Here is a 12,890-nt window from a genome sequence, read left to right on the forward strand (position 1 = left end):
ACACTTGCAGATTCTGCAGAAAGAGTGTTTCAAAACTGTTCTATCAAAAGGAACGTTGAAGTCTGTGAGTTGAATGCACTCATCACACAGAAGTTTCTGAGAATGATTCTGTCTAGTTTTTAGGTGAAGATATTTCATTTCCCAGCATAGACCTCAAAGCGCTCCAAATATCCACTTGCAGATCCTACAAAAAGTGTGTTTCAAAACTGCGCTTTCAAAAGGAAGGTTCAAGTCTGTGAGTTGAATGCACTCATCACAAAGAAGTTTCTGAGAATACTTCTGTGTAGTTGTTATTTGAAGGCATTTCCTTTTCCAGCATAGGCCTCAAATCGCTCGAAATGAACATTTGCAGATTTTGCAGAAAGAGTGTTTCAAAACTGTTCTATCAAAAGGAACGTTCAAGTCTGTTAGTTGAATGCACTCATCACACAGAAGTTTCTGAGAATGCTTCTGTCTAGTTTTTAAGTGGAGACATTTCATTTCCCAGCATAGGCCTCACAGCGCTCCAAATATACACTAGCAGATTCTACAAAAAGAGTGTTCCAAAACTGCTCTTGCAAAAGAAACGTTCAAGTCTGTGAGTTGAATGCACTCGTCACAAAGAAGTTTCTGAGAATGCTTCTGTCTAGTTTTTAGGTGAAGATATTTCATTTCCCAGCATAGGCCTCAAAGCGCTCGAAATATCCACTTGCAGATTCTACAAAAAGAGAGTTTCAAAACCGCCCTTTGAAAAGGAGGGTTCAAGTCTGTGAGTTGAATGCACTCATCACAAAGAAGTTTCTGAGAATGCTTCTGTGTAGTTGTTATTTGAAGACATTTCCTTTTCCAGCATAGGCTTCACAGCGCTCGAAATGAACACTTGCAGATTCTGCAGAAAGAGTGTTTCAAAACTGTTCTATCAAAAGGAACGTTCAAGTCTGTGAGTTGAATGCACTCATCACACAGAAGTTTCTGAGAATGCTTCTGTCTAGTTTTTAGGTGAAGATATTTCATTTCCCAGCATAGGCCTCAAAGCGCTCCAAATATCCACCTGCAGATTCTGCAAAAAGTATGTTTCAAAACTGCTCTTTCAAAAGGAAGGTTCAAGTCTGTGAGTTGAATGCACTCATCACAAAGAAGTTTCTGAGAATGCTTCTTTGTAGTTGTTATTTGAAGGCATTTCCTTTTCCAGCATAGGCCTCAAATCGCTCGAAATGAACACTTGCAGATTTTGCAGAAAGAGTGTTTCAAAACTGTTCTATCAAAAGGAACGTTCAAGTCTGTGAGTTGAATGCACTCATCACACAGAAGTTTCTGAGAATGCTTCTGTCTAGTTTTTAAGTGGAGACATTACATTTCCCAGCATAGGCTTCACAGCGCTCCAACTATACGCTAGCAGATTCTACAAAAAGAGTGTTCCAAAACTGCTCTTTCAAAAGAAACGTTCAAGTCTGTGAGTTGAATGCACTCGTCACAAACAAGTTTCTGGGAGTGCTTCTGTCTAGTCTCTGTCTGAGGATGTTCCCTTTCCCAGCATTGGCCTCCAACAGCTCCAAATATGCACTTGCAGATTCTACAAAAAGAGAGTTTGAAAACTCTTCTACCAAAAAGAAGGTTCAACCCTGCGAGTAGAATGCACTCATCACAAAGAAGTTTCTGAGAATGCTTCTGTCTAGTTTTTATTTGAAGATATTTCCTTTTTCAGCTTAGGCCTCAGAGCGCTCCAAATAAACACTTGCAGATTTTACAAAAGGAGTGTTTCCAAACTGCTCTATCAAAAGGAATGTTCAAGTATGTGAGTTGAATGCACTCATCACAGAGAAGTTTCTGAGAATGCTTCTGTCTAGTTTTTAGGTGAAGATATTTCATTTCCCAGCATAGGCCTGAAAGCGCTCCAAATACCTACTTGCAGATTCTACAAAAAGTGTGTTTCAAAACTGTTCTATCAAAAGAAAGGTTCAAGTCTGTGAGTTGAATGCACTCATCACAAAGAAGTTTCTGAGAATGCTTCTGTGTAGTTGTTATTTGAAGACATTTCCTTTTCCAGCATAGGCCTCAAAGCGCTCGAAATAAACACTTGCAGATTCTGCAGAAAGAGTGTTTCAAAACTGTTCTATCAAAAGGAACGTTCAAGTCTGTGAGTTGAATGCACTCATCACAAAGAAGTTTCTGAGAATACTTCTGTGTAGTTGTTATTTGAAGACATTTCCTTTTCCAACATAGGCCTCAAATCGCTCGAAATGAACGCTTGCAGATTCTGCTGAAAGAGTGTTTCAAAATTATTCTATCAAAAGGAACGTTCAAGTCTGTGAGTTGAATGCACTCGTCACACAGAAGTTTCTGAGAATGCTTCTGTCTAGTTTTTAAGTGGAGACATTTCATTTCCCAGCATAGGCCTCACAGCGCTCCAAATATACACTAGCAGATTCTACAAAAAGAGTGTTCCAAAACTGCTCTTGCAAAAGAAACGTTCAAGTCTGTGAGTTGAATGCACTCGTCACAAAGAAGTTTCTGAGAATGCTTCTGTCTAGTTTTTAGGTGAAGATATTTCATTTCCCAGCATAGGCCTCAAAGCGCTCCAAATATCCACTTGCAGATTCTACAAAAAGAGAGTTTCAAAACCGCTCTTTGAAAAGGAAGGTTCAAGTCTGTGAGTTGAATGCACTCATCACAAAGAAGTTTCTGAGAATGCTTCTGTGTAGTTGTTATTTGAAGACATTTCCTTTTCCAGCGTAGGCCTCAGAGCGCTCGAAATAAACACTTGCAGATTCTGCAGAAAGAGTGTTTCAAAACTGTTCTATCAAAAGGAACGTTCAAGTCTGTGAGTTGAATGCACTCATCACACAGAAGTTTCTGAGAATGCTTCTGTCTAGTTTTTAGGTGAAGATATTTCATTTCCCAGCATAGGCCTCAAAGCGCTCCAAATATCCACTTGCAGATTCTACAAAAAGTATGTTTCAAAACTGCTCTTTCAAAAGGAAGGTTCAAGTCTGTGAGTTGAATGCACTCATCACAAAGAAGTTTCTGAGAATGCTTCTGTGTAGTTGTTATTGGAAGGCATTTCCTTTTCCAGCATAGGCCTCAAATCGCTCGAAATGAACACTTGCAGATTCTGCAGAAAGAGTGTTTCAAAACTGTTCTATCAAAAGGAACGTTCAAGTCTGTGAGTTGAATGCACTCATCACACAGAAGTTTCTGAGAATGCTTCTGTCTAGTTTTTAAGTGGAGACATTACATTTCCCAGCATAGGCTTCACAGCGCTCCAAATATACGCTAGCAGATTCTACAAAAAGAGTGTTCCAAAACTGCTCTTTCAAAAGAAACGTTCAAGTCTGTGAGTTGAATGCACTCGTCACAAACAAGTTTCTGGGAGTGCTTCTGTCTAGTCTCTGTCTGAGGATGTTCCCTTTCCCAGCGTTGGCCTCCAACAGCTCCAAATATGCACTTGCAGATTCTACAAAAAGAGAGTTTGAAAACTCTTCTACCAAAAAGAAGGTTCAACTCTGCGAGTAGAATGCACTCATCACAAAGAAGTTTCTGAGAATGCTTCTGTCTAGTTTTTATTTGAAGTTATTTCCTTTTCCAGCTTAGGCCTCAGAGCGCTCCAAATGAACACTTGCAGATATTACAAAAGGAGTGTTTCCAAACTGCTCTATCAAAAGGAATGTTCAAGTATGTGAGTTGAATGCACTCATCACAGAGAAGTTTCTGAGAATGCTTCTGTCTAGTTTTTAGGTGAAGATATTTCATTTCCCAGCATAGGCCTGAAAGCGCTCCAAATACCTACTTGCAGATTCTACAAAAAGTGTGTTTCAAAACTGTTCTATCAAAAGGAAGGCTCAAGTCTGTGGGTTGAATGCACTCATCACAAAGAAGTTTCTGAGAATGCTTCTGTGTAGTTGTTATTTGAAGACACTTCCTTTTCCAGCATAGGCCTCAAAGCGCTCGAAATAAACACTTGCAGATTCTGCAGAAAGAGTGTTTCAAAACTGTTCTATCAAAAGGAACGTTCAAGTCTGTGAGTTGAATGCACTCATCACACAGACGTTTCTGAGTATGCTTCTGTCTAGTTTTTAAATGGAGACATTTCATTTCCCAGCATAGACCTCACAGCGCTCCAAATATACACTAGCAGATTCTACAAAAAGAGTGTTCCAAAACGGCTCTTGCAAAAGAAACGTTCAAGTCTGTGAGTTGAATGCACTCGTCACAAAGAAGTTTCTGAGAATGCTTCTGTCTAGTTTTTAGGTGAAGATATTTCATTTCCCAGCATAGGCCTCAAAGCGCTCCAAATATCCACTTGCAGATTCTACAAAAAGAGACTTTCAAAACCGCTCTTTGAAAAGGAAGGTTCAAGTCTGTGAGTTGAATGCACTCATCACAAAGAAGTTTCTGAGAATGCTTCTGTGTAGTTGTTATTTGAAGACATTTCCTTTTCCAGCATAGGCCTCAGAGCGCACGAAATAAACACCTGCAGATTCTGCAGAAAGAGTGTTTCAAAACTGTTCTATCAAAAGGAACGCTCAAGTCTCTGAGTTGAATGCACTCATCACACTGAAGTTTCTGAGAATGCTTCTGTCTAGTTTTTAGGTGAAGATATTTCATTTCCCAGCATAGGCCTCAAAGCGCTCCAAATATCCACTTGCAGATTCTACAAAAAGTATGTTTCAAAACTGCTCTTTCAAAAGGAAGGTTCAAGTCTGTGAGTTGAATACACTCATCACAAAGAAGTTTCTGAGAATTCTTCTGTGTAGTTGTTATTGGAAGGCATTTCCTTTTCCAGCATAGGCCTCAAATCGCTCGAAATGAACACTTGCAGATTCTGCAGAAAGAGTGTTTCAAAACTGTTCTATCAAAAGGAACGTTCAAGTCTGTGAGTTGAATGCACTCATCACAAAGAAGTTTCTGAGAATGCTTCTGTCTAGTTTTTAAGTGGAGACATTACATTTCCCAGCATAGGCTTCACAGCGCTCCAAATATACGCTAGCAGATTCTACAAAAAGAGTGTTCCAAAACTGCTCTTTCAAAAGAAACGTTCAAGTCTGTGAGTTGAATGCACTCGTCACAAACAAGTTTCTGGGAGTGCTTCTGTCTAGTCTCTGTCTGAGGATGTTCCCTTTCCCAGCATTGGCCTCCAACAGCTCCAAATATGCACTTGCAGATTCTACAAAAAGAGAGGTTGAAAACTCTTCTACCAAAAAGAAGGCTCAACTCTGCGAGTAGAATGCACTCATCACAAAGGAGTTTCTGAGAATGCTTCTGTCTAGTTTTTATTTGAAGATATTTCCTTTTCCAGCTTAGGCCTCAGAGCGCTCCAGATAAACACTTGCAGATTTTACAAAAGGAGTGTTTCCAAACTGCTCTATCAAAAGGAATGTTCAACTATGTGAGTTGAATGCACTCATCACAGAGAAGTTTCTGAGAATGCTTCTGTCTAGTTTTTAGGTGAAGATATTTCATTTCCCAGCATAGGCCTGAAAGCGCTCCAAATACCTACTTGCAGATTCTACAAAAAGTGTGTTTCAAAACTGTTCTATCAAAAGAAAGGTTCAAGTCTGTGAGTTGAATGCACTCATCACAAAGAAGTTTCTGAGAATGCTTCTGTGTAGTTGTTATTTGAAGACACTTCCTTTTCCAGCATAGGCCTCAAAGCGCTCGAAATAAACACTTGCAGATTCTGCAGAAAGAGTGTTTCAAAACTGTCCTATCAAAAGGAACGTTCAAGTCTGTGTGTTGAATGCACTCATCACACAGAAGTTTCTGAGAATGCTTCTGTCTAGTTTTTAGGTGAAGATATTTCATTTCCCAGCATAGACCTCAAAGCGCTCCAAATATCCACTGGCAGATTCTACAAAAAGTGTGTTTCAAAACTGCTCTTTCAAAAGGAAGGTTCAAGTCTGTGAGTTGAATGCACTCATCACAAAGAAGTTTCTGAGAATACTTCCGTGTAGTTGTTATTTGAAGACATTTCCTTTTCCAACATAGGCCTCAAATCGCTCGAAATGAACACTTGCAGATTCTGCTGACAGAGTGTTTCAAAACTGTTCTATCAAAAGGAATGATCAAGTCTGTGAGGTGAATGCACTCATCACACAGAAGTTTCTGAGTATGCTTCTGTCTAGTTTTTAAGTGGAGACATTTCATTTCCCAGCATAGGCCTCACAGCGCTCCAAATATACACTAGCAGATTCTACAAAAAGAGTGTTCCAAAACTGCTCTTGCAAAAGAAACGTTCAAGTCTGTGAGTTGAATGCACTCGTCACAAAGAAGTTTCTGAGAATGCTTCTGTCTAGTTTTTAGGTGAAGATATTTCATTTCCCAGCATAGGCCTCAAAGCGCTCCAAATATCCACTTGCAGATTCTACAAAAAGAGAGTTTCAAAACCGCTCTTAGAAAAGGAAGGTTCAAGTCTGTGAGTTGAATGCACTTATCACAAAGAAGTTTCTGAGAATGCTTCTGTGTAGTTGTTATTTGAAGACATTTCCTTTTCCAGCATAGGCCTCAGAGCGCTCGAAATAAACACTTGCAGATTCTGCAGAAAGAGTGTTTCAAAACTGTTCTATCAAAAGGAAAGCTCAAGTCTCCGAGTTGAATGCACTCATCACACAGAAGTTTCTGAGAATGCTTCTGTCTAGTTTTTAGGTGAAGATATTTCATTTCCCAGCATAGGCCTCAAAGCGCTCCAAATATCCACTTGCAGATTCTACAAAAAGTATGTTTCAAAACTGCTCTTTCAAAAGGAAGGTTCAAGTCTGTGAGTTGAATGCACTCATCACAAAGAAGTTTCTGAGAATGCTTCTGTGTAGTTGTTATTGGAAGGCATTTCCTTTTCCAGCATAGGCCTCAAATCGCTCGAAATGAACACTTGCAGATTCTGCAGAAAGAGTGTTTCAAAACTGTTCTATCAAAAGGAACGTTCAAGTCTGTGAGTTGAATGAACTCATCACACAGAAGTTTCTGAGAATGCTTCTGTCTAGTTTTTAGGTGAAGATAGTTCATTTCCCAGCATAGGCCTCAAAGCGCTCCAAATATCCACTTGCAGATTCTACAAAAAGTATGTTTCCAAACTGCTCTTTCAAAAGGAAGGTTCATGTCTGTGAGTTGAATGCACTCATCACAAAGAAGTTTCTGAGAATACTTCTGTGTAGTTGTTATTTGAAGACATTTCCTTTTCCAACATAGGCCTCAAATCGCTCGAAATGAACACTTGCAGATTCTGCTGACAGAGTGTTTCAAAACGGTTCTATCAAAAGGAACGTTCAAGTCTGTGAGTTGAATGCACTCATCACACAGAAGTTTCTGAGAATGCTTCTGTCTAGTTTTTAGGTGAAGATATTTCATTTCCCAGCATAGGCCTCAAAGCGCTCCAAATATCCACTTGCAGATTCTACAAAAAGTATGTTTCAAAACTGCTCTTCGAAAAGGAAGGTTCAAGTCTGTGAGTTGAATGCACTCATCACAAAGAAGTTTCTGAGAATGCTTCTGTGTAGTTGTTATTTGAAGGCATTTCCTTTTCCAGCATAGGCCTCAAATCGCTCGAAATGAACACTTGCAGATTTTGCAGAAAGAGTGTTTCAAAACTGTTCTATCAAAAGGAACGTTCAAGTCTGTGAGTTGAATGAACTCATCACACAGAAGTTTCTGAGAATGCTTCTGTCTAGTTTTTAAGTGGAGACATTACATTTCCCAGCATAGGCTTCACAGCGCTCCAAATATACGCTAGCAGATTCTACAAAAAGAGTGTTCCAAAACTGCTCTTTCAAAAGAAACGTTCAAGTCTGTGAGTTGAATGCACTCGTCACAAACAAGTTTCTGGGAGTGCTTCTGTCTAGTCTCTGTCTGAGGATGTTCCCTTTCCCAGCATTGGCCTCCAACAGCTCAAAATATGCACTTGCAGATTCTACAAAAAGAGAGTTTGAAAACTCTTCTACCAAAAAGAAGGTTCAACTCTGCGAGTAGAATGCACTCATCACAAAGAAGTTTCTGAGAATGCTTCTGTCTAGTTTTTATTTGAAGATATTTCCTTTTTCAGCTTAGGCCTCAGAGCGCTCCAAATAAACACTTGCAGATTTTACAAAAGGAGTGTTTCCAAACTGCTCTATCAAAAGGAATGTTCAAGTATGTGAGTTGAATGCACTCATCACAGAGAAGTTTCTGAGAATGCTTCTGTCTAGATTTTAGGTGAAGATATTTCATTTCCCAGCATAGGCCTGAAAGCGCTCCAAATACCTACTTGCAGATTCTACAAAAAGTGTGTTTCAAAACTGTTCTATCAAAAGAAAGGTTCAAGTCTGTGAGTTGAATGCACTCATCACAAAGAAGTTTCTGAGAATGCTTCTGTGTAGTTGTTATTTGAAGACACTTCCTTTTCCAGCATAGGCCTCAAAGCGCTCGAAATAAACACTTGCAGATTCTGCAGAAAGAGTGTTTCAAAACTGTTCTATCAAAAGGAACGTTCAAGTCTGTGAGTTGAATGCACTCATCACACAGAAGTTTCTGAGAATGCTTCTGTCTAGTTTTTAGGTGAAGATATTTCATTTCCCAGCATAGACCTCAAAGCGCTCCAAATATCCACTTGCAGATCCTACAAAAAGTGTGTTTCAAAACTGCTCTTTCAAAAGGAAGGTTCAAGTCTGTGAGTTGAATGCACTCATCACAAAGAAGTTTCTGAGAATACTTCTGTGTAGTTGTTATTTGAAGACATTTCCTTTTCCAACATAGGCCTCAAATCGCTCGAAATGAACACTTGCAGATTCTGCTGAAAGAGTGTTTCAAAACTGTTCTATCAAAAGGAACGTTCAAGTCTGTGAGTTGAATGCACTCATCACACAGAAGTTTCTGAGAATGCTTCTGTCTAGATTTTAAGTGGAGACATTTCATTTCCCAGCATAGGCCTCACAGCGCTCCAAATATACACTAGCAGATTCTACAAAAAGAGTGTTCCAAAACTGCTCTTGCAAAAGAAACGTTCAATTCTGTGAGTTGAATGCACTCGTCACAAAGAAGTTTCTGAGAATGCTTCTGTCTAGTTTTTAGGTGAAGATATTTCATTTCCCAACATAGGCCTCAAAGCGCTCCAAATATCCACTTGCAGATTCTACAAAAAGAGAGTTTCAAAACCGCTCTTTGAAAAGGAAGGTTCAAGTCTGTGAGTTGAATGCACTCATCACAAAGAAGTTTCTGAGAATGCTTCTGTGTAGTTGTTATTTGAAGACACTTCCTTTTCCAGCATAGGCCTCAAAGCGCTCGAAATAAACACTTGCAGATTCTGCAGAAAGAGTGTTTCAAAACTGTTCTATCAAAAGGAACGTTCAAGTCTGTGAGTTGAATGCACTCATCACACAGAAGTTTCTGAGAATGCTTCTGTCTAGTTTTTAGGTTAAGATATTTCATTTCCCAGCAAAGACCTCAAAGCGCTCCAAATATCCACTTGCAGATTCTACAAAAAGTGTGTTTCAAAACTGCTTTTTCAAAAGGAAGGTTCAAGTCTGTGAGTTGAATGCACTCATCACAAAGAAGTTTCTGAGAATACTTCTGTGTAGTTGTTATTTGAAGACATTTCCTTTTCCAACATAGGCGTCAAATCGCTCGAAATGAATACTTGCAGATTCTGCTGAAAGAGTGTTTCAAAACTGTTCTATCAAAAGGAACGTTCAAGTCTGTGAGTTGAATGCACTCGTCACAAAGAAGTTTCTGAGAATGCTTCTGTCTAGTTTTTAGGTGAAGATATTTCATTTCCCAGCATAGGCCTCAAAGCGCTCCAAATATCCACTTGCAGATTCTACAAAAAGAGACTTTCAAAACCGCTCTTTGAAAAGGAAGGTTCAAGTCTGTGAGTTGAATGCACTCATCACAAAGAAGTTTCTGAGAATGCTTCTGTGTAGTTGTTATTTGAAGACATTTCCTTTTCCAGCATAGGCCTCAGAGCGCACGAAATAAACACCTGCAGATTCTGCAGAAAGAGTGTTTCAAAACTGTTCTATCAAAAGGAACGCTCAAGTCTCTGAGTTGAATGCACTCATCACACTGAAGTTTCTGAGAATGCTTCTGTCTAGTTTTTAGGTGAAGATATTTCATTTCCCAGCATAGGCCTCAAAGCGCTCCAAATATCCACTTGCAGATTCTACAAAAAGTATGTTTCAAAACTGCTCTTTCAAAAGGAAGGTTCAAGTCTGTGAGTTGAATACACTCATCACAAAGAAGTTTCTGAGAATGCTTCTGTGTAGTTGTTATTGGAAGGCATTTCCTTTTCCAGCATAGGCCTCAAATCGCTCGAAATGAACACTTGCAGATTCTGCAGAAAGAGTGTTTCAAAACTGTTCTATCAAAAGGAACGTTCAAGTCTGTGAGTTGAATGCACTCATCACAAAGAAGTTTCTGAGAATGCTTCTGTCTAGTTTTTAAGTGGAGACATTACATTTCCCAGCATAGGCTTCACAGCGCTCCAAATATACGCTAGCAGATTCTACAAAAAGAGTGTTCCAAAACTGCTCTTTCAAAAGAAACGTTCAAGTCTGTGAGTTGAATGCACTCGTCACAAACAAGTTTCTGGGAGTGCTTCTGTCTAGTCTCTGTCTGAGGATGTTCCCTTTCCCAGCATTGGCCTCCAACAGCTCCAAATATGCACTTGCAGATTCTACAAAAAGAGAGGTTGAAAACTCTTCTACCAAAAAGAAGGCTCAACTCTGCGAGTAGAATGCACTCATCACAAAGGAGTTTCTGAGAATGCTTCTGTCTAGTTTTTATTTGAAGATATTTCCTTTTCCAGCTTAGGCCTCAGAGCGCTCCAGATAAACACTTGCAGATTTTACAAAAGGAGTGTTTCCAAACTGCTCTATCAAAAGGAATGTTCAACTATGTGAGTTGAATGCACTCATCACAGAGAAGTTTCTGAGAATGCTTCTGTCTAGTTTTTAGGTGAAGATATTTCATTTCCCAGCATAGGCCTGAAAGCGCTCCAAATACCTACTTGCAGATTCTACAAAAAGTGTGTTTCAAAACTGTTCTATCAAAAGAAAGGTTCAAGTCTGTGAGTTGAATGCACTCATCACAAAGAAGTTTCTGAGAATGCTTCTGTGTAGTTGTTATTTGAAGACACTTCCTTTTCCAGCATAGGCCTCAAAGCGCTCGAAATAAACACTTGCAGATTCTGCAGAAAGAGTGTTTCAAAACTGTCCTATCAAAAGGAACGTTCAAGTCTGTGTGTTGAATGCACTCATCACACAGAAGTTTCTGAGAATGCTTCTGTCTAGTTTTTAGGTGAAGATATTTCATTTCCCAGCATAGACCTCAAAGCGCTCCAAATATCCACTGGCAGATTCTACAAAAAGTGTGTTTCAAAACTGCTCTTTCAAAAGGAAGGTTCAAGTCTGTGAGTTGAATGCACTCATCACAAAGAAGTTTCTGAGAATACTTCCGTGTAGTTGTTATTTGAAGACATTTCCTTTTCCAACATAGGCCTCAAATCGCTCGAAATGAACACTTGCAGATTCTGCTGACAGAGTGTTTCAAAACTGTTCTATCAAAAGGAATGATCAAGTCTGTGAGGTGAATGCACTCATCACACAGAAGTTTCTGAGTATGCTTCTGTCTAGTTTTTAAGTGGAGACATTTCATTTCCCAGCATAGGCCTCACAGCGCTCCAAATATACACTAGCAGATTCTACAAAAAGAGTGTTCCAAAACTGCTCTTGCAAAAGAAACGTTCAAGTCTGTGAGTTGAATGCACTCGTCACAAAGAAGTTTCTGAGAATGCTTCTGTCTAGTTTTTAGGTGAAGATATTTCATTTCCCAGCATAGGCCTCAAAGCGCTCCAAATATCCACTTGCAGATTCTACAAAAAGAGAGTTTCAAAACCGCTCTTAGAAAAGGAAGGTTCAAGTCTGTGAGTTGAATGCACTTATCACAAAGAAGTTTCTGAGAATGCTTCTGTGTAGTTGTTATTTGAAGACATTTCCTTTTCCAGCATAGGCCTCAGAGCGCTCGAAATAAACACTTGCAGATTCTGCAGAAAGAGTGTTTCAAAACTGTTCTATCAAAAGGAAAGCTCAAGTCTCCGAGTTGAATGCACTCATCACACAGAAGTTTCTGAGAATGCTTCTGTCTAGTTTTTAGGTGAAGATATTTCATTTCCCAGCATAGGCCTCAAAGCGCTCCAAATATCCACTTGCAGATTCTACAAAAAGTATGTTTCAAAACTGCTCTTTCAAAAGGAAAGTTCAAGTCTGTGAGTTGAATGCACTCATCACAAAGAAGTTTCTGAGAATGCTTCTGTGTAGTTGTTATTGGAAGTCATTTCCTTTTCCAGCATAGGCCTCAAATCGCTCGAAATGAACACTTGCAGATTCTGCAGAAAGAGTGTTTCAAAACTGTTCTATCAAAAGGAACGTTCAAGTCTGTGAGTTGAATGCACTCATCACACAGAAGTTTCTGAGAATGCTTCTGTCTAGTTTTTAAGTGGAGACATTACATTTCCCAGCATAGGCTTCACAGCGCTCCAAATATACGCTAGCAGATTCTACAAAAAGAGTGTTCCAAAACTGCTCTTTCAAAAGAAACGTTCAAGTCTGTGAGTTGAATGCACTCGTCACAAACAAGTTTCTGGGAATGCTTCTGTCTAGTCTCTGTCTGAGGATGTTCCCTTTCCCAGCATTGGCCTCCAACAGCTCCAAATATGCACTTGCAGATTCTACAAAAAGAGAGTTTGAAAACTCTTCTACCAAAAAGAAGTTCAACTCTGCGAGTAGAATGCACTCATCACAAAGAAGTTTCTGAGAATGCTTCTGTCTAGTTTTTATTTGAAGATATTTCCTTTTCCAGCATAGGCCTCAGAGCGCTCCAAATAAACACTTGCAGATTTTACAAAAGGAGTGTTTCCAAACTGCTCTCTCAAAAGGAATTTTCAACTATGT

This window comes from Pongo abelii, chromosome 18 (assembly GCF_028885655.2).
Source record: "Pongo abelii isolate AG06213 chromosome 18, NHGRI_mPonAbe1-v2.0_pri, whole genome shotgun sequence".
NCBI classification, from domain to species: domain Eukaryota; kingdom Metazoa; phylum Chordata; class Mammalia; order Primates; family Hominidae; genus Pongo; species Pongo abelii.